This window comes from Choloepus didactylus, chromosome 8 (genome assembly GCF_015220235.1).
Source record: "Choloepus didactylus isolate mChoDid1 chromosome 8, mChoDid1.pri, whole genome shotgun sequence".
Classification (NCBI taxonomy): domain Eukaryota; kingdom Metazoa; phylum Chordata; class Mammalia; order Pilosa; family Megalonychidae; genus Choloepus; species Choloepus didactylus.
The window spans coordinates 44,678,931-44,704,138 of NC_051314.1; the positions used below are offsets into that span (position 1 = coordinate 44,678,931).

At 37.5% G+C, this 25,208-nt stretch overlaps 1 protein-coding gene and 2 pseudogenes across 1 annotated transcript in view; all 3 read left to right on the forward strand.

The window, feature by feature from the left end:
• RASSF9 (Ras association domain family member 9) overlaps positions 1-2,224 on the forward strand; it is a 158,449-nt gene extending 156,225 nt beyond the window's left edge. The window contains exon 3 of the transcript XR_005218558.1: positions 1,886-2,224. The gene's annotated coding sequence lies outside the window, so the exon portion shown is untranslated. The remainder of the gene's footprint in view (positions 1-1,885) is intronic.
• Positions 2,225-16,348: 14,124 nt separating this feature from the next.
• LOC119542616 lies at positions 16,349-16,986 on the forward strand (annotated as a pseudogene).
• A 797-nt stretch (positions 16,987-17,783) lies between these two features.
• LOC119542617 lies at positions 17,784-19,163 on the forward strand (annotated as a pseudogene).
• Positions 19,164-25,208: the final 6,045 nt, after the last annotated feature.

Below are 25,208 nucleotides of genomic sequence, written 5' to 3' on the forward strand. Positions count from 1 at the left end.
TAAGCGAGTCCCCAAGATGTTCTAGTGGTACAGCCTACATTCTTCTGTACTGAGATTTCCTCAACTTGACTGATTCTAGGCAAGGTTGCTAGTTTGGAGGAGAAATCCTGATTTGACCAGGTCATACAAGAACTAAGAAGTAAAAAGGAATTCTCAAGTACAGAGAAAACCTAGAATTTTTGCCAAAATTAGAAAAGATTCTTCAAGGGTTTCTCTAAGTTGAAATTCTTTCATTTTTTCATGACATCAGAACAACCATGATTTGAATGATAGTTGAAGGAGAATTTGGAATGCTATGAAACAGGCAGTGTTTTTTTGTTGATTGAGTAGAAAGGAGTCGAAAGCAATTCTGCATTCATTCAACAAACTGAGTGGATGCATTCCCACAATAGAGAACTTATAGTTTGATATAATTAAAAACCATTTGCTCTAAGTGATAAGCAAAAGGAGAAAAATAAAGATAAGCAATTTGAAGTGGGGTTATTATCAACCATAGATGAATTTAATCTAATGGAAGATAATGGACATCTGCATCAGACAAACTTGTCTTTTAGCAGTATTTTGTTGGGCAAAGTATGCAAGACCATTAAACATCATTTTGTGTATCTGTAAAGTGATTCTAACAATATCTTCCTTAAAGGGTAGTTTTAAAGGTTATAAATGACTGTAATGGGCCTAGTATAATATTTGGCACACATGAGACTCCGTGGATACTTGTTTTTGTGGCCCAGTATTTTAACACAATTCATATGTAACTAGGGGATACAAGGTAAATGGGAGCCAACTGTTTCCAACAAGGGAAAGGAAACATTTTTTCTCGCTCCTCTTGGTGGCTAGATCCTGGTCACGTGATCCAACTACAAATAAGCATATTTTGAATTTTAGAAGAGTAAAGCAAAGATACAAATCAGTTAGAGACGTTTGTGTAGCACAAAGGTTCTCAAGCAGGGCAATTTCGCAATGTCTGGTGACATTTTTGATTGCCAGGACTGGGGCAGTGCTACTGGCAGCTAATGGCTAGACACCAGGGGTGCTGCTAAGCATTCTACAATGCACAGGTTAGCCCCACACTTCAAAGTTGAATTCAAAACATCAAAAGTGGTGAGGCTGAAAAATCCTGGGATAGCAGTGGTGGCAGAATGGGTCTCACAGTATCACAGCAGCAGGTGTGGAGAGATGGCCAGAAATGACTAACTTTTGGCCAAGCTGAAGCTCCTTGAGCAGATAGCTTTTAAGACAACCTCTTGGTGTCTTGGCTCTAATATAATATCTAGCCTCTGGGTTCATTCCTTCCAAGATTTGGCTTAGGGTTTATTATAAAATGTACTGTTTCTCAAGCTTGGAGTAGCACAACATGAGATCATTGAAATTAAATTATTCCAGCCTCTGATTCACAGATAGAGAGTGGTTTTATTTCCCTGCCTGCACTCTGCCCTCGAGGCAACAATTGGTTATTATTATGGAAGGACAGAACATCAGAAAGGCTATTTAACTTGTCTGAGAGCCTGTTCTTTTAAGCTGTTGCTGCAATTATAGCTACACACTGAGAACTGTTAAACCTGTAAAGAAATGGATATTCTCTCTATTTGCTGACCTGTGGTTGTTTCTCAATGTGAGTCACAGTAGGGAAGAAAAATGCTCTCTCCCTTCAGACTATGGTCCACAATGGCTGTTCCACGGCAAAGTAGAGTTTCTAAAATAACTGTTCAATGTTACATGGCTTTTTAAACCTTAAGTATATAGCCATATAGCCATTTTCCTCAATGCAAGGTTATAGTGCTAACATAACCAGGTCAGAAGGGAGTTCTAGTCTCAACCACATAGTGTCCTGGGAATTAGCATTGGGCCCATATCATTAATCCATGTATTTTTCTATCTTTTACAGTGAATTTTCCTTCAAGAGGTCCTGGTGTCCGTCATTGTCAGCCAACTGCTGGCAAATCTTCTCATTTCATCAGAGAAATTTCGATGATGTCGAACTTCAAAGGGAAATAGGTCAAGTTCTATACCACATTGCTTTAAATAAAGGAAATCTGCTCAAATCAATTTGAGATTGTATACACACTAACAAACAGAAAAGGCTGGCATTTTTTAACAGACAGTTTATTTCACTTGACAATCAGTCATAATGTAAGTCATCCTTTTATAGAAAAATAGACTCTGATTAGGGTTTAATAAATAACAGCATGGAGAATTATCATTCTTAATTGATAATTCTTTTGGGTGTTAGAATCAGCCTGTGAGAAATATAATGAAAATTAACACTGTCTTCATAAGTATTTATATTAAATTTCACTGAATTATTAAAAATATATTGAACTATATTTTACATGGATTTCATCTGAAATTATGATACTGTTTAGGAATAAAAGGAGAATGACATATGTATTTGACATCCAGGGTGAAAAGACGTCATGTTGTACTATTTATAGAATTATTCATCTGAATACAAATTAGATATCTCAAAATTATGTCAAATGACATTTTTATAGTTGCATTATGTTTTCTTTTTTCTAAGACTCTTCCCCAATTTTTCCAAATTGACATTCTTTCACTAAAATCGTGCCTATAATCTTGGCATTTGGGAAGAAATCATTAGTTGGTTAGGTCATAACTGGGGAGTGAAAAGGAAGTCTCCTAAATAAATAGTGTATTAGTCAGGTTTCCCCAGAGAAATATAACCAACATAAAATATATATGGCAAGAGAGAGAGAGAGATAGGGAGGGAGACAGAGAGAGAGGTATTTGCTATGCGGAGTTGACTCAATCAACTATGGGAGATGGCTAGTATGAATTTCATAGAGCAGGCTGCAAATGGGGAACTCCAATAAAGATGAATCTGAAGCCTGACAAGTCTGTATTCCCCAAGGGAAACCGGCTGACTGAAGTTGAGGCAGAAATTATTTTTCTTTCTTATATCTGAAATTCCTGTTTCTGGCTTTTAAGACCTCCAACTGAGAGGGATCTAAGATGGCGGCATAGAGAGGAGTGGAAGCTAAGTAGTCCCCTGGAACAACTAAAAAAAAACCAGAAACAACTAGTAAATAATCCTGAATAACTGCAGGGGGCAGACGTGACCGTCCACTCATCATACACCAACCTGAATTGGGAGGAATGCCCGAGATCACAGCATAAAATCTGTAAGTAAGAACTGCGGATCCAAATCGGGAGACCCCCCCCCCCACAGCCCGAGCTATATAGCCTCGTGGTGCCAGAGAGAAGCTTTCTCCCAGCAAGCAAATATAGCTCAGCTGAGCTCCAACTAGGGTTTTAATTAGCGAGTGTGAACTGCTCACTAAGAGGTACGAAGCCCTAACAAGTAGATGGAGGCTTTGGGTGACGACTGAACTTGGAGAGCTGAAGGGTCGCCTCGGACTAGCTCTGTTCCTTTTTCAACTCAGTGGAGTAAGCCTCAGCCATTTTTAGTTCCCAGCTCTGTGACCCAGACAAGGGTGTGGCACAGGCAGAGAGAGATCATTGAAATGCTAATGATCTTCCCCTAGGGCATCTATCTACTCTAAGAGGAAAGGAGTGGGGCCCAGCTCTGCTACCTGCCTTCCATTCAGAACTTACACCAGGTAAGAATTATAGGCTAATCTTTGCATCAGGCTGGGAGTGCTCCTGCATGGCCCAGCGGCCTGGGGCTTCCCTTGAGGGATGACGTGCACTAGTGATGTAGCACAGCCTTCCCTCAGCAGAGGTTCTGCAAGATCACAGCTGAGAAGGGGGGGCCCACTCGGAAAACCCAGGGACGCTATGTCAATGCCGGTGGTTTGTGGGTCAGCGACAGAGAAAAGCTGGGGCAAAACTGAAATGAAGGCTTAGACTCTTGCAACAGCCTTGAATCTCTGGGAACACCTGGGAGGTTTGAATATTAAAGCAGCCCTGCCTCCCTACCCGCTGGGACACACACCCCACATTCAGGGCAGTCAACTCCAACACCAAACCCAAACTGAGTTCACCAACTGAACCCCACAAAAATCATTTCCCCACACACCACAGAGACAGAGTTGGGAAGAACTGACTTGAGGGGTATAGGTGACTCGTGGATGCCATCTGCTGGTTAGTTAGAGAAAGTATACGCCACCGAACTATGTTTCTGAAAAATTAGATAGGTATTTAGGTATTTTTTTTTTACAACTAGAAAGAACCCTGTCAAGTAGAGCAAATGCCAAGAGGCCAAAAACAACAGAAAATCTCAATGCATATGATAAAACCAGATGATATGGAGAATCCAACTCCAAACACACAAATCAAGTTATCAGAAGAGACAAAATACCCCGCAGAATTAATCAAAGAACTACAATCAAGGAATGAAAACATGGCAAAGGATTTAAAGGACATCAAGAAGACCATGGCCCAGGATATAAGCAACATAAAGAAGAACCTCGAAGAGCATAAAGAAGACATTGCAAGAGTAAATAAAAAAATAGAAGATCTTATGGAAATAAAAGAAACTGTTGGCCAAATTAAAAAGACTCTGGATAGTCACAATACTAGACTAGAGGAAGCTGAACAACAGCTCAGTGCCCTAGAAGTCCACAGAACAGAAAATGAAAGAATAAAAGAAAGAATGGAGAAAAAAATTGAAATGGATCTCAGGGATACGATAGATAAAATAAAACATCCAAACTTAAGACTCATTGGTGTCCCAGAAGGGGAAGAGAAGGGTAAAGGTTTAGAAAGAATATTCAAAGAAATTGTTGGGGGAAACTTCCCCAACCTTCTACACAATATAAATACACAAAGCATAAATGCCCAGCGAACTCCAAATAGAATAAATCCAAATAAACCCACTCCAAGACATATTCTGATCAGACTCTCAAATACTGAAGAGAAGGAGCAAGTTCTGAAAGCAGCAAGAGAAAAGCGATTCACCACATACAAAGGAAACAACATAAGACGAAGTTGTGACTACTCAGCGGCCACCATGGAGGCGAGAAGGCAGTGGCATGGCATATTTAAAATTCGGAGAGAGAAAAATTTCCAACCAAGAATACTTTATCCAGCAAAACTCTCCTTCAAATTCGAGGGAGAGCTTAAATTTTTCACAGACAAACAAATGCTGAGAGACTTTGCCAATAAAAGACCTGCCCTACTTCAGATTCTAAAGGGAGCCTTACAAACATAGAAACAAAGAAAGGAGAAAGAGATACAGAGAATGTTAACAGACATATATGGTACCTTACATCTCAAAGCACCAGGACACTCATTTTTCTCCAGAAGGGACCATAAACTGGGACATAAAACAAGCCTCAAGAAATTAAAAAAAAAAAAAAATGAATATACTCAAGGGACATTCTCCAACCACAATGGAATACAAATAGAAGTCAATAATTTTTGAACTGTAACTCCACTATTTACTTCCTACATGATACAAAATACACAAACTCTAATGACAAATCAGTGGTTTTGAACTCAATGTAAAATATGTAATTTTAGACAACTATATAAAGGTGGGGGAATGGAGGAGTATAGGAACATAGTTTATGTGTCCTATTGAAGTGAAGGTGGTATCAAAGAAAAACAAGATTGATATGGATTTAAGAGGTTAATTTTAAGCCCCACAGTAAACACAAAGAAATTATCAGAGAATATAACCATAGAGATGAAATGTAAATTTTGGGTTAAGAGAAATGGGGGAAGGGGCAATGGGGAGTTAAGAAATGAGTGTAAGGTTGCTGTTTGAGGTGAAGGGAAATTTCTAGTAATGGACGGTGGGAAAGAGCATTACAACATTCTAAATGTGATTAAAAGTGATTAATCCCACAAATGGAAGGCTAGGGAGGGGGTGGAATGGGAAGATTTAGGCTGTATATATGTTTCCACAACTGAAAAAAAAAAAAGTCTAAATAGATAACGATTGAATGCCAAGGATGAGCTTGGATGGGATTGGAAGATAGAGGACAGGTGGCTCAAAGGGACACAGTTGAGACATAAGGTGAAGGAAATATAGAATGTGAGCTTTGTATCATTGTTGAATCTCTTGTACTTCTTAGTTGCACTTAATGGGATTGCATAAAAGAATGTTCTTGTTCATGGGAAGTGTATACGTGAATTATAGTGTATGTCCAAGGATGTGTGCAGTTAGCTTTCATATGTTCAGAAGACAGAGCAATAGATGATGGATGATAGATAGGGAGGGAGGGAGGGAAAGAAATAGCGATGTGACACCATGTTAAAGTTGGTGGATTGGGCTATCGGGAGAGGGGGGTCAGGGTATGATGGAATTCTGTGTATGGGGTTAGTATTGTTTTTGCAACTGTTCCCATAGCTTTGGATTTATTTCAAAAAAAATAATAACATTTGGTCTATCAGTTTGGTAAAAGTGTAAAAGATTATTATATTTTTATTAGGTGGAGGAAAAGGTCATGAACCCTCTGGGGAAGTGGAGGGCATTTATACAATATTTACTGAAATTTGCAGTGTATCCACTTTCAACCCAGGGAGTTCACGGTGCCATCATTTGTAACAGCAGAAACTTGGAAAAAAGCAAATTGTCCTTCAGTAGATTATTTGTTTTTCTTATTCCTTTGTTTGGATAGGGTTTATTAATTTTCTTGGGGTATGGTAGGAACATGGAAGCAAAGTAGTTATTTCAGGTTTTCTGTTTTTCTTAATCCTTTGCTTTGTTTTGTTTGAAATGTATGTCTTTTGTTGCTTGTTTTAATTTTTTGATAAATAAACTTTAAAAAATTTAAAAAAAAAAGACCTCCAACTGATTGGATGAACAAACTCCTGACATTGCTGAGGACAATATCCTTTGTTGGTTGTAGATGCAATCTCTCACAGATGCAATTATCTAATTATAGTTGCAAATCCATCTATGAAATACTCTCATTCACAACAGGTACTGTAAATTTTTAGGAATAAGAAAAAAATTTTAAACTTTATTAAAGAAATAAGACAAGATCTGAATAAAAGGAAAGATATTCCATGTTCATGGGTAGAAACACTCATTCTCATGAAAACAAATCTTAAAATGCACTGCAATCTCAATCAAAATGCTGCAAAAGGATTTTAAAATGAGATGTAGTGAACTGGTTTAAACATTCATATGCATCAGTGAATATCAAAAATGTTCTTTGAATCAGAGGCAGCCTGTGGTTGGAACTCAGAAAGGAGAGAGCTGAAACATAGGCCCAAACACACAGCATGAGCCCAAGGACAGAGGTGCACTGTTGGTACTCTAGAATCCTGAACTGCTTCTGTGCCAGATGTTTTGTAGAGTCCCCCAAAATCAGCATAGCAGTATCATTCTAATCACCTGATCTCAAATGATCTTATGAAAGAAATACCATGCTGATCAGAAGTTGCCATCACCAGGTTACCCTTCTGGAACTAGGGTTAGCTCTAAAACCCTGGAATTGGCCCTATAGGAATGATACCGAGAGTTTCATGGGACATCTAGTCTATCCCTCAAGTGGAAGAGAGGTTGGGAGGGAGGGAGTTGAGTAACCTGAGTGGAGAAATGGGACAGCAGGGTTCAGGATTAGGACATTCTGCCAAGACGCATTGTTAACCCTGGCTACTTCCAAGCACCGGAAGGGGATATAGAAAATTTTGAGCAAGGCACTCCAAAGTGTGCATCTAAAGGTAGAACTGAGCACAAGTCCCTTCCAGGGGCTTAAGAGTTTCCTTAAAAATGTGTTCGTATGATTATGTGTTTTGTTTTGTTTTGTTTAATTGCAAAGTTAAGATAGCTAACTCATTCCACTTTGACTTTCCTTCCATCATCCTTCAGTTCTTCTTGGTCTCAAGTTTTCTGAGATCAAGTTAGTGATACATTTATTTGGTTGTAGTGGAATGTATCTGTGGGACTCACAATCTCTTCCATTATAGTTAATTATTGCTAGTCATACTACTGTGAGAATACCTCCAGGTGTACTCTTCTATTGTCTGTGCTGACTCACCTGGCATAGTGAGGTGTAAGGCCAGAGATTATCACAATATAAACATTTCCTTTATACCAGCAACACAATTATAAATGTGCCTTCTTTTTCTTTCTTTTTTGATGGAATCATACAAAACATACTTTACCAGGTGTTCTGGTTTGCTAAATCTGCTGGAAATGCAATATACCAGAAATGGATTGGCTTTTACAATGGGGGTTTATTAGTTCAAAAATTTACAGTCCTAAGGCCATGAAAATCTCTAAATTAAGGCATCAAAAGGTAGATACTTTCTCTGAGGAAAAGGCTGATGGCTTCCAGAATGCCTCTGTCAGCTGGGAAGGCACATGGCTTGTGTCTGCTGGTCCTTTGCTCTTGGGTTTCATTGCTTTCACCTTCTGATTCCAGTGGCTTTCTCCTTAAGTGTCTTTGTGTTCTCACTTAGCTTCTCTGGGACGAACTCTGGGTTCATCTCTTAGCTTAGCATCTCCTGGTTCTGGTTTCAATGGCTGTCCCAAAAAATGTCTCGGGGTGTTTTTTTCTCTAAGTCTCTCTCTCTCTCTCTCTCTCTCTCTCTCTCTCTCAGCTTCTTAAGGATTCCAGGAAACTAATTAAGACCCACCTTGAATGGGTGGAGTCACATCTCCATGGAAACAACTTAATCAAAAGAACTCACCCACAATAAGTCTGCACCCTCAAGATTGAATTAAAATAACATGGCTTTTTTGGGGTACATAATAGATTCAAACCAGCACACCAGAATTTCTGTATTTGTAGTAATTAACCTATAACAATGCTACAGTGAGTTCATCTGTGTGTGAAGTCACATGGTTTATGTGTTATGATTATATCTTAGTATAGCTGATGCATAATCTGCTTAACATTTCATACATCTTATTACTAGAAGACCCCCTTTCTCCTACTTTCTTTATGATAGTTGGCTTTGGAGTGTTACAGGCATTTCTTTGATCTGGATAAGGGAAATTGAGTTGAATTGGCATTTCATGGGTTTAATAGAATATTTTTATTTGGTTTGCAGTCATTTCTATATATACTTTTGAAATATACAAAACCAGAACCTAGACTGCGGAAAATTTTTCCACTCATTAAATGTATAGAATGCTAATCAGTGGGCTTTATTTTCTTCAATGCCTAAATAAACAAAAGTTTTCTCTCAGGAATATACTCACTTAAGCAGCAGATATAATTATGTATGCATCCTCTGTTTTCTGTGGAATTGTGCAAAATAGAACTAATCAGAATTCCTGTGTTTGTGAGGTACAGACTTATAGCAGCACAACAAACCCCGAGTAAATCTGTATGAGAGTCTCATGTTTTATGTATCAGGATATGTTTTAACATAGCTAACACATTTTATCTTGATGAAGTCTAGCAATTCCAAATAAAATGTTGAGTAAAATTGATACCAGTGCATCAAAACAGCCTGAAGAAAGTATTCCAGTGACAAAACTCCTACACATTTGTCAATAAGTCAATAAATATGCAGTGTGAAAGTAATTTGATTACAAAATGAAGTAGATCAATGCAATATAAAGACAGACAAACATACATTTGAAGTCCTCTTGTATAGGCCTTAATTTCAGATTAATTTTATACATACCTCGCAGAATTATTGACCAACCATGCAAAAATTTTAATATGACAGGAGGAATGTATCCTAGTGAAAGCAAAATATAACATATCCTAGTGAAAGACAAAAACAAACAAACAAAAAAACCTGGCAGAGTCTCAAAACATCAAAAATTATTTTATTATATCACAGTGGAAATTTAAACCTCTAATGGTTAACAATCACACAAGAAAATTTTTTTAGTTCTTAATAAAAAATAAAATTTGATTAACCAAGTTAGAGGAAAATTTTTAGATTGACCCTATAGAAAATGATATTTCAAAATTGTGGTCATATGAAGAGATGATAAAAGAATATGCTGAAAAAATATATAACAAATGTATTATACAGATGAATCTGGCACTTGATTAATAGAAATATTGGTTTTTTCCTGGGTTTTGTGATAATTGTGGTATTTTTGAGTTTTCAAAATTTTGTAATATTTTTATGAGTGTGAGTGTCCTGAGAAGGTAATTATTAATAGCATTTCTGTTGACAGGAAAGTGACCTATGTATTACATTCTCCACCTAGATTCCATTTATTTTTCTTTGACAATAATGTTCTCCACAGATTCTGAATAGTACTGTATAATAGATGTAGTTTAGAGATTGCATAATAGTTTTCAGAAATGATTTGCTTCATGCTTGCATTACAAATAATATATATTTATACTGGACTGAATGGTGGCCACCAACTCTTGTTTTAAAATTGCTTAGTCCAGAATTGTTGGTGATATCCTTTACCCACTCCTCTTTCTCTCAGTCCCTGTATCTGGTCCACCAGAAAATCCTGTCAACTCTATATTTAAAGTATATTTGAATTCCAACCACTTCTCACCACTCCACTACTAACTAACTCCCTGGGTTAAGCCACTTTTATCCCTCACCTGGATTATGCCAATACCTTCCTAACTAGTGAACCTTCTTCTACCATTGTCTTCCTTTTATCAGCCCACGGCCCACAAATCAGTCAGTGTAATCCTGTTAAAAGTAAGTCAAGTTGGAGAACCTAAGATGGCGGCTAGGTGAGACAGGGCAAAAAAACACCTCCATGAAAAATACTAGATAAAAGATAGAAAGTGACCCAGAACACCAGTTCCAGCAATGCACCAGTCAGACAAGGTCTACTAAATCCACAGGGACCATGCATTAGGTGAAACTGGGAGTCTGCATTCTGAAACAAATGAGTAAGCCAATGGAAAGTCCAGTGGCTGCACTGCAGTGTGGGGAAACTGTGGGTTGGTGTTTGGAGACAGACTAGTTCTTTGAAAAAAAAAAAAAAAACCCGGGAGCAGCTGCAGATACAGCAGTGAGAACCATGCAATGAAGCACTGCAGGAGCAGGCTGTAGCCAACGCCTCAGTGTCTGGCGTGGAGGATAGCCCTCCCCACACCCACTCCTGATTGTCTCAGGGCCAGGGGGATAGAGGGGAGCCACAAGGAGAAAGAAACCATGCCCCTTGCAGACACCTCCCCGGCAGTCTGGAGACACTCCTGCCTGGGGACAGAGCCATAGCCCAGAGCTGCGCCAAGAGTGTTTCCCACAGTGCCACACACATGCCACAATATCGGCTGTGGACAGTGGCCTTTAGTGCACCCACAGCTAGTTGTCCCGGAGCTAGGAAGGTGGAGCTTTGTGAAAAGGGGGAAATTAACATGCCCCATTCAACCATCTTTAAAGCAGGCTGGGAGCGCCCCTGCATGGCCCAGCAGCCCAGGGCTTCCCTGGAGGCCAGTGCACACTTGTGATGTTGCACAGCCTTTCCTCAGCAGAGGTCCTGGAAGAGCACAGCTGGGAAGGGGGAACCGCTCAGAAATCCCAAGGACCCTATGCCAATACCAAGGACTTGTGGGTCAGCGGCAGAGACAATCTATGGCAAGACTGAAATGAAGGCTTTGATTCTTGTAACAGCCTTAAATCTCCAGGAACACCTGGGAGGTTTGATTGTTAAAGCTGCCCTGCCTCCCTAACCACCCAGACACATGCCCCACATTCAGGGTGGACAGCACCAGCAAAACATCCAAACTTAGTGCACCAATTGAACCCCACAGGAGTCAGATCCCCACACACCACAAAGACAAAGTCGGGGAGAACTGACTTGAGGGAAATAGGTGACTCGTGGATGCCATCTGCTGGCTAGTTAGAGAAAGTATATGCCACCAAGCTGTAGATCTGAAAAATTAGATATTGGTATTATATCCAGAAAGACCCCTATCAAGCAAAGCAAATGCCTAGAGGCCAAAAACAACAGAAAATCTTAAAGCATATGATAAAACCAGACAATGTGGAGAACCCAAACCCAAACACCCAAATCAAAAGATCAGAAGAGACACAGAACTTGGCACAATTAATCAAAGACCTAAAATCAAACAATAAGAGCATGGCACAGGACATAAAGGACATGAAGAAGAGCATGACACAGGATATAAAGGACTTAAAGAAGACCCTAGAAGAGCATAAAGAAGAAATTGCAAGAGTAAATAAAAAAATAGAAGCTCTTATGGAAATAAAAGAAGCTGATGACCAAATTATAAAGACTCTGGATACTCATAATACAAGATTAGAGGAAGTTGAACAATGACGCAGGGTCCTCAATGACCACAGAATGGAAAATGAAAGAAAAAAGAAAGAATGGGGAAAAAAAATCAAAAAAATTGAAATGGATCTCAGGGATATGATAGATAAAATAAAACATCCAAATTTAAGACTCATTGGTGTCCCAGAAGGGGAAGAAAAGGGTAAAGGTCTAGAAAGAATATTCAAAGAAATTGTTGGGGGAAATTTCCCCAACCTTCTACACAATATAAATACACAAAGCATGAATGCCCAGAAAACTCCAAATAGAATAAATCCAAATAAACCCACTCCAAGGCATATTCTGATCAAACTCTCAAATACTGAAGAGAAGGAGCAAGTTCTGAAAGCAGCAAGAGAAAAGCAATTCATCACATACAAAGGAAACAACATAAGACTAAGTAGTGACTACTCAGTGGCCACCGTGGAAGCGAGAAGGCAGTGGCATGACATATTTAAAATTCTGAGAGAGAAAAATTTCCAACCAAGAATACTTGATTCAGCAGAACTTTCCTTCAAATTTGAGGGAGAGCTTAAATTTTTCACAGACAAACAAATGTTAGAGATTTTGCTAATAAAAGACCTGCCCTACTTCAGATACTAAAGGGAACCCTACCGACAGAGAAGCAAAGCACGGAGAGAGAGATACAGAAAAATTTAACAGACATATATGGAACATTACATCCCAAATCACCAGGACACATATTTTTCTCTAGTGATCATGGATCTTTCTCCAGAATAGACCATATGCTGGGACATAAAACAAGCCTCAATAAATTAAAAAAAAAAAAAAAAAAAAAAAAAAACCATTGAATATATTCAAAGCACATTCTCTGACCAGAACAGAATACAAATAGAAGTCAATAATTTTTGATTTGTAACTCCACTATTTACTTCCTACAGGATATAAAATACATAAACTCTAATGACAAATCAGTGGCTTCGGACTCAATGTATAATATGTAATTTCTGACAAGAACTACATAAAGGTGGGGGAATGCAGGAGTATAGGAACATAGTTTACATGCCCTATTGAAGTTAAGTTGGTATCAAAGAAAAACAAGATTGTTGTAGATTTAAAAGGTTAAATTCAAGCCCCACAGTAAACACAAAGAAATTATCAGAGACTATGACCATAGAGATGAAAAGTAGAGTAGGGTTATGAGAAGTGGGGAAAGGGGCAATGGGGAGTTAAGAAATGAGGGTAGGGTTGCTGTTTAGGGTGAAGGGAAACTTCTAGTAATGGATGGTGGGAAGGTGATAGCATTACAACATTCTAAATGTGATTAATCCCACTAATGGAATGCTAGGGAGGGGTTGGAACGGGAAGATTTAGGCTGTATATATGTTTCCACAACTGAGAAAAAAAGAAAAAAGAAACAAAAAGTCTAAATAGGCAATGACAATTAAATGCCAAGGATGATTCTGGATGGGATGGGATCTGAGGATGGAGGAGGGGAGGCTCAAAGGGACACAGTGGGGACATAAAAAAAAAAAAGAAAAAAAGGAAATATAGAATATAAGCTTTGTATCAATGCTGAATTTGTTGAACTTCTTAGCTGCATTTAATGGGATTGCATAAAATAATATTCTTGTTCATGGGAATTGTATATGTGAATTATAGTGTTTGTTCAAGGATGTGTGCAGCTTGCTCTCATAGGTTCCAAAGACAAAGCAACAGATGATGGATGATAGGGAGGGAAGGAAGGAGGGAGGGAAAGAAAGAAATGGTGGTGTGACAGGATGTTGAAGTTGGTGGATCCGGGTATTGGGGGAGGGGGGTCGGGGTATGCTGGAGTTCTGTGTATGGGTTTTGTATTGTTTTTGCAACTGTTCCTGTAACTTTGAATTTATTTCAAAATAAAATTAAAAAAAAAAAGTAGGTCAAGTCACATAACACTGGAGCTCAAATATTTCCAATGTTTTTCCATCTCATTGTGAATAAAAACCTAAGCCCTACCAGGACCGACAAGGCCCTGTGTGATCTTGTGATCTGAGTCTTCTAAACCCCTTATAAGAAGATCTTATCTTCTACTCTTTCTCCTCCCTTACTTTTTTTCCATTCATGCTGATTCCCCTGGGCACACCACTTTCCTGCTTCCTATCCCTTTGCCATAAAGGCTCTTTCATTTATACCTGCTTGTCTGCCTCATTTCCTTCAGGGCTTTGCTCAAATCTACCTTCTCAGTAAGGTCTTCAGGTAACCGCCAAATTTTCAGCTCTCAGACACTACTAATCTCCTTCCTATTTTATTATTCCTGGAAGTATTGATCAGTGTTGAATGTAGTATATATTTTATTTATTACTACTTTTTATTTTCATTACACTCCCATCTGTAATTAAGCTTCATTAAGGTAGTGTGGTGGTTTGGAACTGTACCAGGAAATCATGTTCTTAAAACTACTCCATTCCTGTGAATACAAACGTTTTCATGAGGTTGCTTCAGTTAAGGCATGGACTAGGGTGGGTCTTAATCTTCTTACTAGAGTCATTTACAAATGGGATGAAAACACAGAGAGAAAGTCATGGAAACAAGAAGCTGAAAGCTATGAAACCTGGGAGAGAAGGGAGAAGACCAGCAGATACCATCATGTGCCTTGCCATGTGTCAGAGGACCCAAGGACAAAGCATTGCCTTGATGATGCCTTGATTTGGACATTCTCACAGCCTCAAAACTGTAAGCTTGTGCACTAATAAATTCCCACTGTTAAAGTCAAACTCATTTTACAGTATCTGCTTTCAGCAGCCTAGGAAACCAAAACAAGCAGGGATTGTATCCACAGTGTCTACAAAAGTGCCCTGCACTTGGTGACTTCATAATAAATATTTGTTTAATTTCTTATTAATTGAAAGTGGCCCTCTGTGAATGACTTTTTTTAAAAAATGGTCAACGTGACTTGTGTTGTAACTTTATAACCTACCTTCTAGTTTGCATCATCATTGCTGCTGCCTCTGAACTTGGCTTCAACATCTCTCAGCAGAATTGCTGCAGCAGCATACAACTTGTCTCCCTGTGTCCTATTTTGTTGCTTTTCATAATGTAGCCTGTGTGCTCTTTCCAAAATGCAAATCTAGCCATGCACATCTCTGATTAATATACGTCATTGGCTTCAATCCTCACTGTAAAGTCACTGATTTCTCATGCTCAAGAAGAATACTGGAAAAATGTAAATGAGATTAATGTATTACGGTATGGGATAAGCTTGGATCCACACCAATTTACTCAGCAGGGGATTACTTTCAAATTTTGATACTGTGATTCTTTTTAATACACAATACTCACAACATATATCACAACTCATGGAAATTTATCAGCTTGCTTAAACAATGACATTGATAACTGGCATTTTAACATGCTTTCTATTGCTTTTCTTCTTATGGGGTTGAAAGCTTGAAACATTTTTGTTCTCTATACATGGTGTTTTGACCAGCTGCCTGAGTTAGGGGTATAACGAATGGCCTTGGATCAACATAAACCTAGTTAACTTTTTGGAATATCTGCAAACTTAGTTTAATTTTGAACTAGCTAACCAACTAGGCTATATTTTTGACTGATTGTGTTTTTTTATCTAATCCTTTTTAAATTATTCAAACTAAAAATGTAATGTGTGGGAATTCTACATAATCTTTAAACTTTATATAGCAAGGATTCCAGAACTATAGCCTAAGATGTGTCTATATTGAAAATGAAGGCATATCTGAGTATATTTAAATAGCCACTGGTGTTTTCATTAGCAAGGATTTTATTTGCCTGTACACATTGTGACCTAGGTGAAAGATGTAATGGATGAATACATTACCTGAATGAAAAATCAGTATCTTTAATATAGGTACTGATGGTTCAAAATGCTTGTTTTGCAGATAAATTCCAGAGTTGGAAAAGGGTTGTTTTTCCCCATGTCAGTGTAGGTAACATAGCATAAGAGAGGAGCATCTGCATTAGTAGGGACTGGAGGAGAAAATAAAGCAATAAATGCCAGAGAGTATGCACTGGGAAACAACTGTTTGTCAGTTGAACATCCCTCCTTTATTATAGAAACAATTCTCTGCTTTAGGTAAAAATAGCTTCTCCCCCGCTCCACCCTAAAAGTAGTGGTGGCATCTGTCAATCCTGGTAGCCCAATCCATTACCGATAGGAATGGACACATGACTCATGTCAGGTCAATACTGGAAACATTTTCCCTCAAGGATTTTAAAAATTGTTATTAAGGGGAAAGGGCAGACCCCACCAGAACCACTACTGCCAACGACATGTTCAAAGTAATTCAGAGGTCAGTGGGACAGGACAGCCTAAGTCTGCTCACCTTCAAAATCTATGCATCACTAAAAAAGAACTAACCTCAAAAAAATCCATGAAGATTGATGAGCTTTCACTCTACTCAGTTCCAGAGGGTCTGTCTAAATATGTGGAGGAGCCAAGGACCCAACTTGAAGAAAGCATTTCACAGCTCCAACATTATTGTGAGCTATATACAAATTGGTGCCAGGAAATGCCCTCCCAAACTAAGCCCAAGATGCAAAGTATTGTTTAACAGCTATGAATATCTCCAAACTGCACCTCCTGGATTTTTTTCCAATACTTGGTGTAATTGTTTTTGGTAGACTTGTTGGACTCCTTTTGGCTAGAGGTTCAAAAATGAAGAAGCTGGTATATCTGCCTGATTTCATGGAATTAGCTAACTCTACTATTCACAACAAGCTATTGCATTTTCCCAGGTGATGGGGAGAAATTATATGACTAGAATTTGCGAGGATATATAGTTATAGAAGATTTGTGGAAAGAGAAAAGGCCAGGAAATGTGAAGAATTCACCTGGAAATAAGGAGGATACTTCTTGCTCTGCCAATTTTAATCAATTATGGATAAACATTGGAAACACCATACAATAAAATAGTATTTCTACAGAAAAATCGTGGAGAAGTCAGTACTTGATGTAATAAATTGGCTTTCTTCTTCACGAAAAACTATACTAACCCTCTCTGTTATCTTGGGTGATGCCATGATACAGGTGAACTAATCATGAATCTTTTCACCTAGAGATAATGTATAAGCTTTAGAACTACTTGTTCTCATGTTGCTATTTATGTACATAATTAAAATCTCAACTAAAAAAAGAAAAAAAAAAAAGGAAAAGGGGCAGTTACTGTCATTACTTTCTGTTTAGGAAATGAAGGATATTCTTAGAGCTCCCAGGTACAAGTCTCACATGTCTTGAAGAAAGGAATTTGGTAGGATAAAGTCAACACATGGAGAAAAACAAAGAGAGAAGGAGAAAATCAAAGAGTGAGATAAAGTGACTGTGTTACCATGTGTGCTGGTTTGAATTTATTATGTCCCCCAAAACGCCATTATCTTTGAAGCAGTCTTGGGTGGGCAAATGTATTACTGTTGATTAGATTGTAATTTTTTGATTGAGTGTTTCCATGGAGATGTCACCCACCCAAATGTGGGTGATAACTCTGATTAGATAATTTCCATGGAGGTGTGGCCCTGCCCATTCAGTGTGGGCCTTGATTAGTTTACTAGAGGACTATATAAGCTCAGACAGAAGGAGTGAGCTTGCTACAGCCAAGAGGGACACTATGAAGAATGCACAGGAGCTGAGAGAGGAGCTGCAGCTTAGAGAGACGTTTTGGAGATGGCCTTTGAAAACAGTCTTGTGCTCCTGAGAAGCTAAGAGAGGACAAATACCCCAAAAGCAACTGAGAGCAGAGGAGACATTGCTGCAGTTTTTGCCACATCAGAGATTTCTGGCTGTTTCCTCTTTGCCATAAATTCAGGTGTCTTTAATGAATAATCAAAAGCAGCAAAAGCTAATGCTATCAGGCCAGCATTTCAAAACTAGGAAAAGTGAGAAAAAAGAGAAGTTTGACCCTGCTCAGTTTCGAGACTGTATTCATCAAGGCTTAACTGAAACTGGTACTGATTTGGAAGCATTAGCAAAGTTTCTTGATGCTTCTGGAGCAAAACTTGATTATTGCCGATATGCAGAAACAGTCTTTAACATTCTGGTGGCTGGTGGATGCTGGCCCCAGGTGGTACACTGGCAGATGACATGAGGCATACAGATGTCTGTGTGTTTGCAGTACAAGCAGACCTGGAGACCATGCAAGCATTTGCTCAGGTTTTTAACAAGTTAATCAGGTACTACAAATACCTGGAGAAAGGTTTTGAAGATGAAGTTAAAAAGCTGCTGTTGTTCTTAAAAGGTTTTTCAGAGTCGGAAAGGAACAAGCTGGCTATGTTGATTGGTGTTCTTCTGGCTAATGGACACTTAATGCATCCATTCTTAATAGACTTTATAATAAGAACTTGGTTAAAGAAGTGGTTTCAGCAGCTTTTGCTGTAAAGCTGCTTAAATCATGGATAAATGAAAAAGATATCAATAGTAGCTGCAAGTCTTTGGAAAGTCAGCATGGATAACAGACTGATGGAATTTTTTCCTGCCAATAAGCAAAGCATCAAACACATCACAAAGTATTTTACTGAGGCAGGCTTGAAAGAGCTTTCTGAGTATGTTAGGAATCAGCAAACCATAGAAGCTAGAAAAGAGCTCCAGAAAGAACTTCAATAACAGATGTCATGTGGTGATCCATCTAAGGATATCATTTTATATGTAAAGGAGGAGATGGAAAAAAACAACATACCAGAACCAGTTGTCATTGGAATAGTCTGGTCAAGTGTAATGAGCACTGTGGAATGGAACAAAAAAGAGGAGCTTGTAGCAGAGCAAGCTACCAAGAGCTTGAAGCAGTATAGCCCTCTACTTGCTGCCTTTACTACTCGAGGTCAGTCTGAGCTGACTCTGTTACTCAAGATTCAGGAGTATTGTTATGACAACATTCATTTCATGAAAGCCTTCTGGAAAATAGAGGTGCTTTTTTATAAAGCTGAAGTCCTGAGTGACTTCATTCTGAAGTGGTAAAAAGATGCACATGTTGCAAAGGGGAAAAGTGTCTTCCTTGAGCAAATGAAAAAGTTTGTAGAGTGGCTCAGAAATGCTGAAGAAGAATCTGAATCTGAAGCTGAGGAAGGTGACTGGATTTTGAAACTACACCCTCAGTAAAGCAAATAGGAGTTGTAGATAAAATGTCATGTCTCATGCGTCCTGGTTCTTACATCTTCCTACCTCCCTATATCAAGCATGATATAAGAGCTTTCATGGCAGATTTTATGTTAACTGTTTCTATGGTTATGGAAAATGTTGGGTTTAGTTTCTAAAACCATGTTTTAAGTAGCTACAGGAGCTATAAATTTGAATCTAATGTTACATTTGTCTTTTCAGTTATCTTCTACCTCCTGTATTTTCTACTGTAATAAAGAAATTTAAGGCCTTCCACAGTGAGCGGTTTACTTTATTCCCTGGGTTATCTATATAAACAGTTTTCAAGATATGATTTGGTTAAAAACAATTTGTTATAAAAATTCTGTTTGCAATTTAAACTGTAAAAGAAGTGGCATATTTTATGCCCAGAGCCCTATTCATCAATGAAAATCACATACATAATAATTGAATTCATTAACCTGAATCTTGAGTATTTGGACCATTGCTGCATGTTAACATATTTCCTTGCATTTTAAGCTTACTTATTTATTCTCTGGTTTTCATTCGTAGTGAAATAAGGAAGAATAAACTTGAAAGTGAGGTCTTTGAGAAATCATATATAGCAGAGATGATGGGAAGAAGAAAGTTGGGCTTTTTGCCTTTGAGAAACTTTTGCATTCAGTTAATATAGCTCCATTCAAAACATGGTTATTCTTTTCAGACAACCATTTTCAAATATACCTGAAAGAAATGTCTTGTCATTCAAAGCATTTAATAGGCTTAATAGGATTGATAGGAAAGGATTCAAAAAGGAATGTAAGTAAAGGAAATGACTGAGGTACTAAACCCAGTAAAAACTGTTCTATGTGGGATGAAATATAACTCACATTTCTCATTGACTTAGAGTATTTGTTATGAAGAATGAAGTGCAGTGATAATGATACATTCCCACTTGGTCATACTGGATGGGCTTCATTCTCCTAACATATTCCATAATGATTTGAGCATCAGGCTAGTTGCCATTTTTTAATTGCCATGAGCCAAACATTGCATCTATAAGATTGATCCATTTATTTTAATGACTGCTTTTAATTTTCATCTTTCTTTTCTTGCTGCTACCCATCTATGTACGTAGTCATTAAATGTGGCCACATTTTTGGAGGAAAGACTTCATTTTAAAGGTGAACATTTTGAAGGTGTTCTGATTAGTGAAAGAAACTAGCCTGGAATAATGCCATGAGAGACTGAGTGGAAATTAACCCTTTCTAAGGTGCTATCCTTATGAGCCAAGAATTTAGTCTTTAAAATTAAAAATTCATCTTTAGAGAATAATGTGTAATATAATTTGAAATAAAGATACAGAAACCATATGAAAAAAGCATTATAACTGATAACATTGCAAATGGAATGAATTTATTAAATGAATAACTTTGATATAGTTTTCATTCACAGGCAAAATGCTATTCACTAGGTTTCTACATAGTGATCTACTTTTATTTTGTAATTTGTAGTCCTCAAAAAGTCTTTTTTTTAAAAAAAAAAAAAAAGGCAACTGGGAGTGACATTTTTGAGGAGCTGCAGCCTAGAGAGGAACGTCTTGGGAGAAAGTCATGTTGAAACCAGAACTCTGGAGCAGATGCCAGCCACGTGCCTTCCCAGCTAACAGAGGTTTTCCGGACACCACTGATCATCCTCCAGTGAAGGTACGTGATTGTTGGTGTATTACCTTGGACACTTTATGGCCTTAAGACTGTAATTGTGCAACCAAATAATCCTCCTTTATAAAAGCCCATCCATTTCTGGCGTTTTCCACAACAGCAGCATTGGCAAACCAGAACACCATGGCATTAGAGTTCTCTAATTGTTTTAGTTTTTTTACCACCTCTGGTTATTTTGTAGTTTGTGGCTGTCTTAACAGAGTTAATAACCATGCCTTTTGCACTGAGCTACTTTTAGTTGAATTTCTGATGCTTTTACCCAATTGAGTTCTAACTCAAGTGCTAATGCATTCTGTGGGCTTCCAAAATGATGGAAAGGAGAGAACAGAATGCAATCTAAAATGGATGGTGAGAGCTCACATCAAAACAGTCCCAGTGTATAGGCCTTTGGATTGGTTGCTGTATCGTTTTCATCACTTCAATTTTTTTCTCTTTATTCTATTTAACTGTCACTGCCTTGGTCATACACCCTTGGTATATGTTCTTTCTGGATCCTTAAGGGCACAGTGTTGGCTAGAAATCCATTTTTTTTTTTTTTCAGAGTTGGAATCAGAGGGGATTTTCACCTGCTTGGACAACTGTGAGAGGAAAGGAAGTATCTCCTCTGGTAGTTAGGAATTATTGACCTGAGGAATAAAAGAACAGGATTCTGAGGCAGAGCCCTTGGGATCATAAATGCTAGGAATGAGCCAAAATAACCTTGGATCTGAAATGGTTAAACAAATATTCATATCAAAATTGTAGTGAGAACAAGAACATAGACTTGGCTCGAGATTGTCTATAGCAAATTTGAGTTCTCCAGCTCACAAGTGAGTGGATGTTCTCGGGGTCATAAATACAGCTAAAAATTAGGTGGTGATAAAAAGTAATCTGTAACTAGAATGCCCTCTGGGTCCCTTCAGATTTGTAGCAGTGGCAGATGGTTTCTTGAATATGTATCTACTTCTATTCATTTCTTTGCAGGCATGACTAACTATAATAATTGAGAAGATAGAGACTCCTACTAATTCCTTCGACTTTTCGAAAGAAGGGGCTTATAGGCTTGGGTTCCAGAAATTTAGTGACATTTGAATTTCAGCATGTCTTTTTGAGAAATTGTCTCATGGCATTATTGCAGATATGAATGGTGAAGTAAAATGGTGAGTAGCGAAGAGTACAGATTCTGGAGTCAGATTGCCCTAGTTAGAATCCTGTCTCAGCTACTTACTAGTGGTATGACTTTGGGCAAGTTACTTAAACTTTCTGTGACTCAGTTTTCTAACTCTATAAAATGGGGATAAGAATGCATCTTCATTAGTTTGTTATGATGATTAAAGAAAGTAAAACAGAATGCTTGGAACTGTCTTCAGCAAATGGTGAGTTTCAGTTATTTTTGACAATAAAAGTCTTAGACAGACTTACTGGGCATATTCTAATAGTGTTAGCTTTGCCTGGAGGGTAAATTGTCAGCGTGAAATTAAGCATTATTATTTGAGTTTCATTAAAAATGTGTTTTAAACTATTTCCTCTTAATAACAATTGCTTTATTACATAAAATCTTGCTTCTAAATCCATTAAATTTAACCAGCTTTTATCTGTTCTGCTAACTCAATTTTTGCAAAAAAAAAAAAAACAAAAAATATTTCTACTCAAGTTTCTACAAAGTTACAGGTAATTATGATAAACATGTCAACAAAGTGTACAAAACTACTGATTTAATTTACTTACTTTCTGGGTAAAAGTTAAACAAGAAATAGAGTTTATTGATTTTTGTTTCAATAGAGTACATTCTTTTTGATGTGTCCAAGATAACTCTTCAAAGGTGAGTTAAAAATAAAGGCATTTCAGACTACAGTTAAGCCACACCTGTTTAAACTACAGTCTTCCCTTTGCATAAGAAAATATTAACTCGATGTTTTTTGGATGTGGAAGGAAATCATAAATCACATCTAAACATTGTTTCTGTTTATTACACTTTTTACAATTCCAACAATTAATAATGGGATTGCCAACAGTCAGAACTTTTTCATAAACTGGACAGGCTAGAATTCAAGCTTCCTCTCTAAAGAAACAAACTGAGAAAATGCTAGTCTTATACATGTTGAAGGTTTCTTCCTCTAAGTGAGTTATAGTACAATCATGTTGTGGCATGACACTTACTCCCCAGACTATGCCCTACATTACTGTTTAGAAACTAAAATCAGTGGTTTCTCTTCAGCCCAAGGCAGTGAGCACTTCCACATATATTTGAATCCATTTTATTATTTTTAAATGCATTTTTTATTCTGAAATTTAACATATATACATAACAGTGATAACTTTCAAAGTACGATTTAACAAGTAGAGAGCAAATTTCAAATATATATATATATTTTCTTTTAGTGTGGTAGGAGCATATTGGAAGGAATTAAGTTATTTCAGGATATTAGTTTTTCCCATTGCTTTGTTTTGTTTTGTTTGGAAATGTTTTTTTATTTGATAAATAAACTTATTTTTTTTCTAAAAAAGATATATGCAGAAACGTGATAACTTTCAAAATACAATTTAACAAGTAGCTATAGAGCAAATTTCAAAGAATGTCATAGGTCACAGTTTCACTGTTTCAATTATTTTGTTCTAGCCATTCTAATACCCTAGCGTCTAAAACAAATTTATACAAAGATTCAGTATTTGTAATCCTTTGTTAAATTCTATCTTGTCTGTTGCTACCCCTATCTCTCATTTAATTACTGTCTCCATCTTCAGGGATGTCTAGGCAGTGACCACCTTAACTTGCTGATATTAAAAAGGGCTGTTGACTATATGGAGAAGGGGGCTGCATCTGGTTGTTGTTCTTAAAGAGGCTGTTACCTTTGGGTTTTAGAACTTGTTTGGCATAGGAACACTCTAATGGGTTTAAGTTTCTGAGAGACAAACTTAGTGAGTGAAACTTATGGAATCTCAGATAGGGACCTTGGTATTTTAGGACTACCACTACTTTGAATCTATTTTAATGTAGTTTACTAATCAGGCCATATACAGATATGTGAATCATGGAATGATTTGCTTTTAAAATTATTTGATTCATGTTGTGTTGCTTTGATATTTTTATATAGAAATGTTAAGATTATATTGACATGTAACCTATTATACAGAAAGATATCGCAATACGATATGAGCCAGTGATTGTAACAGATGGAAAAGTGAGTTTGTACATAGTGAGTTGAGCATATTTGGAAGCACTGTTCTCTTGCATGATGGCAAAATTGAAAATTCTAAGTATCAAAAATAAACATTTATAAATATCAACAATCTAACGTGAAGTACAAGATACGTGTGTATTTTGCTAAATAAAATAAAAATTATTTTATTAATAATTAGGTGGAAGTAACAATGGATTGATTTTTATGTAATTTTTGTTGACATATATTTATCAAGTGGCCAGTATTTTTGTTCAAATGATTTGGAATCCCTATCAATCAATTTATTTAATTTGTTCTACCTCTACACATTCATAGTTACTCACTCAGAAGATATCTTTCCCTTCACAAATTGGAAAATTGGTTTCTGAGTAGCCTCCCCCATTGAACTGTTAGTGCATGAAAATACCTTTACAAAACAATAAATTCAGGCCTCCGACACGAATGCTCATACCCTTTGCAAGAGAATGGTTCCCTTACAGAGATACTCAGAATAAGGAAGATTCTCAACTCCAATTAGAAGTCCTTGGTTTCATAGTTTCTTCCCTGGTTATCTAAGGCTTTAACATTTCAGGGTACGTGAAGACACTCAGGGTCCAAATCCTTTTCTACTCTTGCTTTCTATTGCTTGTCTGACTGGAAGACAGATGATCCCCTATTCTCCCACAAAGATACTCTGGCAAAAAGATGACCTTTCCCTTTCCTGTAGTGTCCTCTTCACTGAATGTGCTGTTTTCCTTCCTTTCTTTGCTCCTTCCTTCCCTCTGTCTTCTCTTCCTTTACTCATTCATTCATCCTTTTGTTGGTTTAGTGTTTACTGAATGCCTGCTATGTGCTAGGTACTAGATAAGGGAATACAATCATGAAAATGATGCTGTAGGGGTACTGACAAGTAAACCCCAATTTACGATATTAGAATAAGGGTAGGTATAGTGTGCTTTAAGGATATAGAGGAATGGTCCATATGAAAATCATTGCAGAAGTGGTTTATACACTGAAACTTAAGGATAGGCAGGAGTTATACAGTCAACAACTGCAACATATTTCTTGTCCAAGTATCTTTCATTCTTCATTTGGGTCAAGGCCATTTGATTTATGCTGTCTTAAATACTGAGGTAGAAACCTCATTTCCTTTTGGGCCTCAGGAACATAGAGATACAAGGTAAATTTGCTCCAAATAACCACAGAAG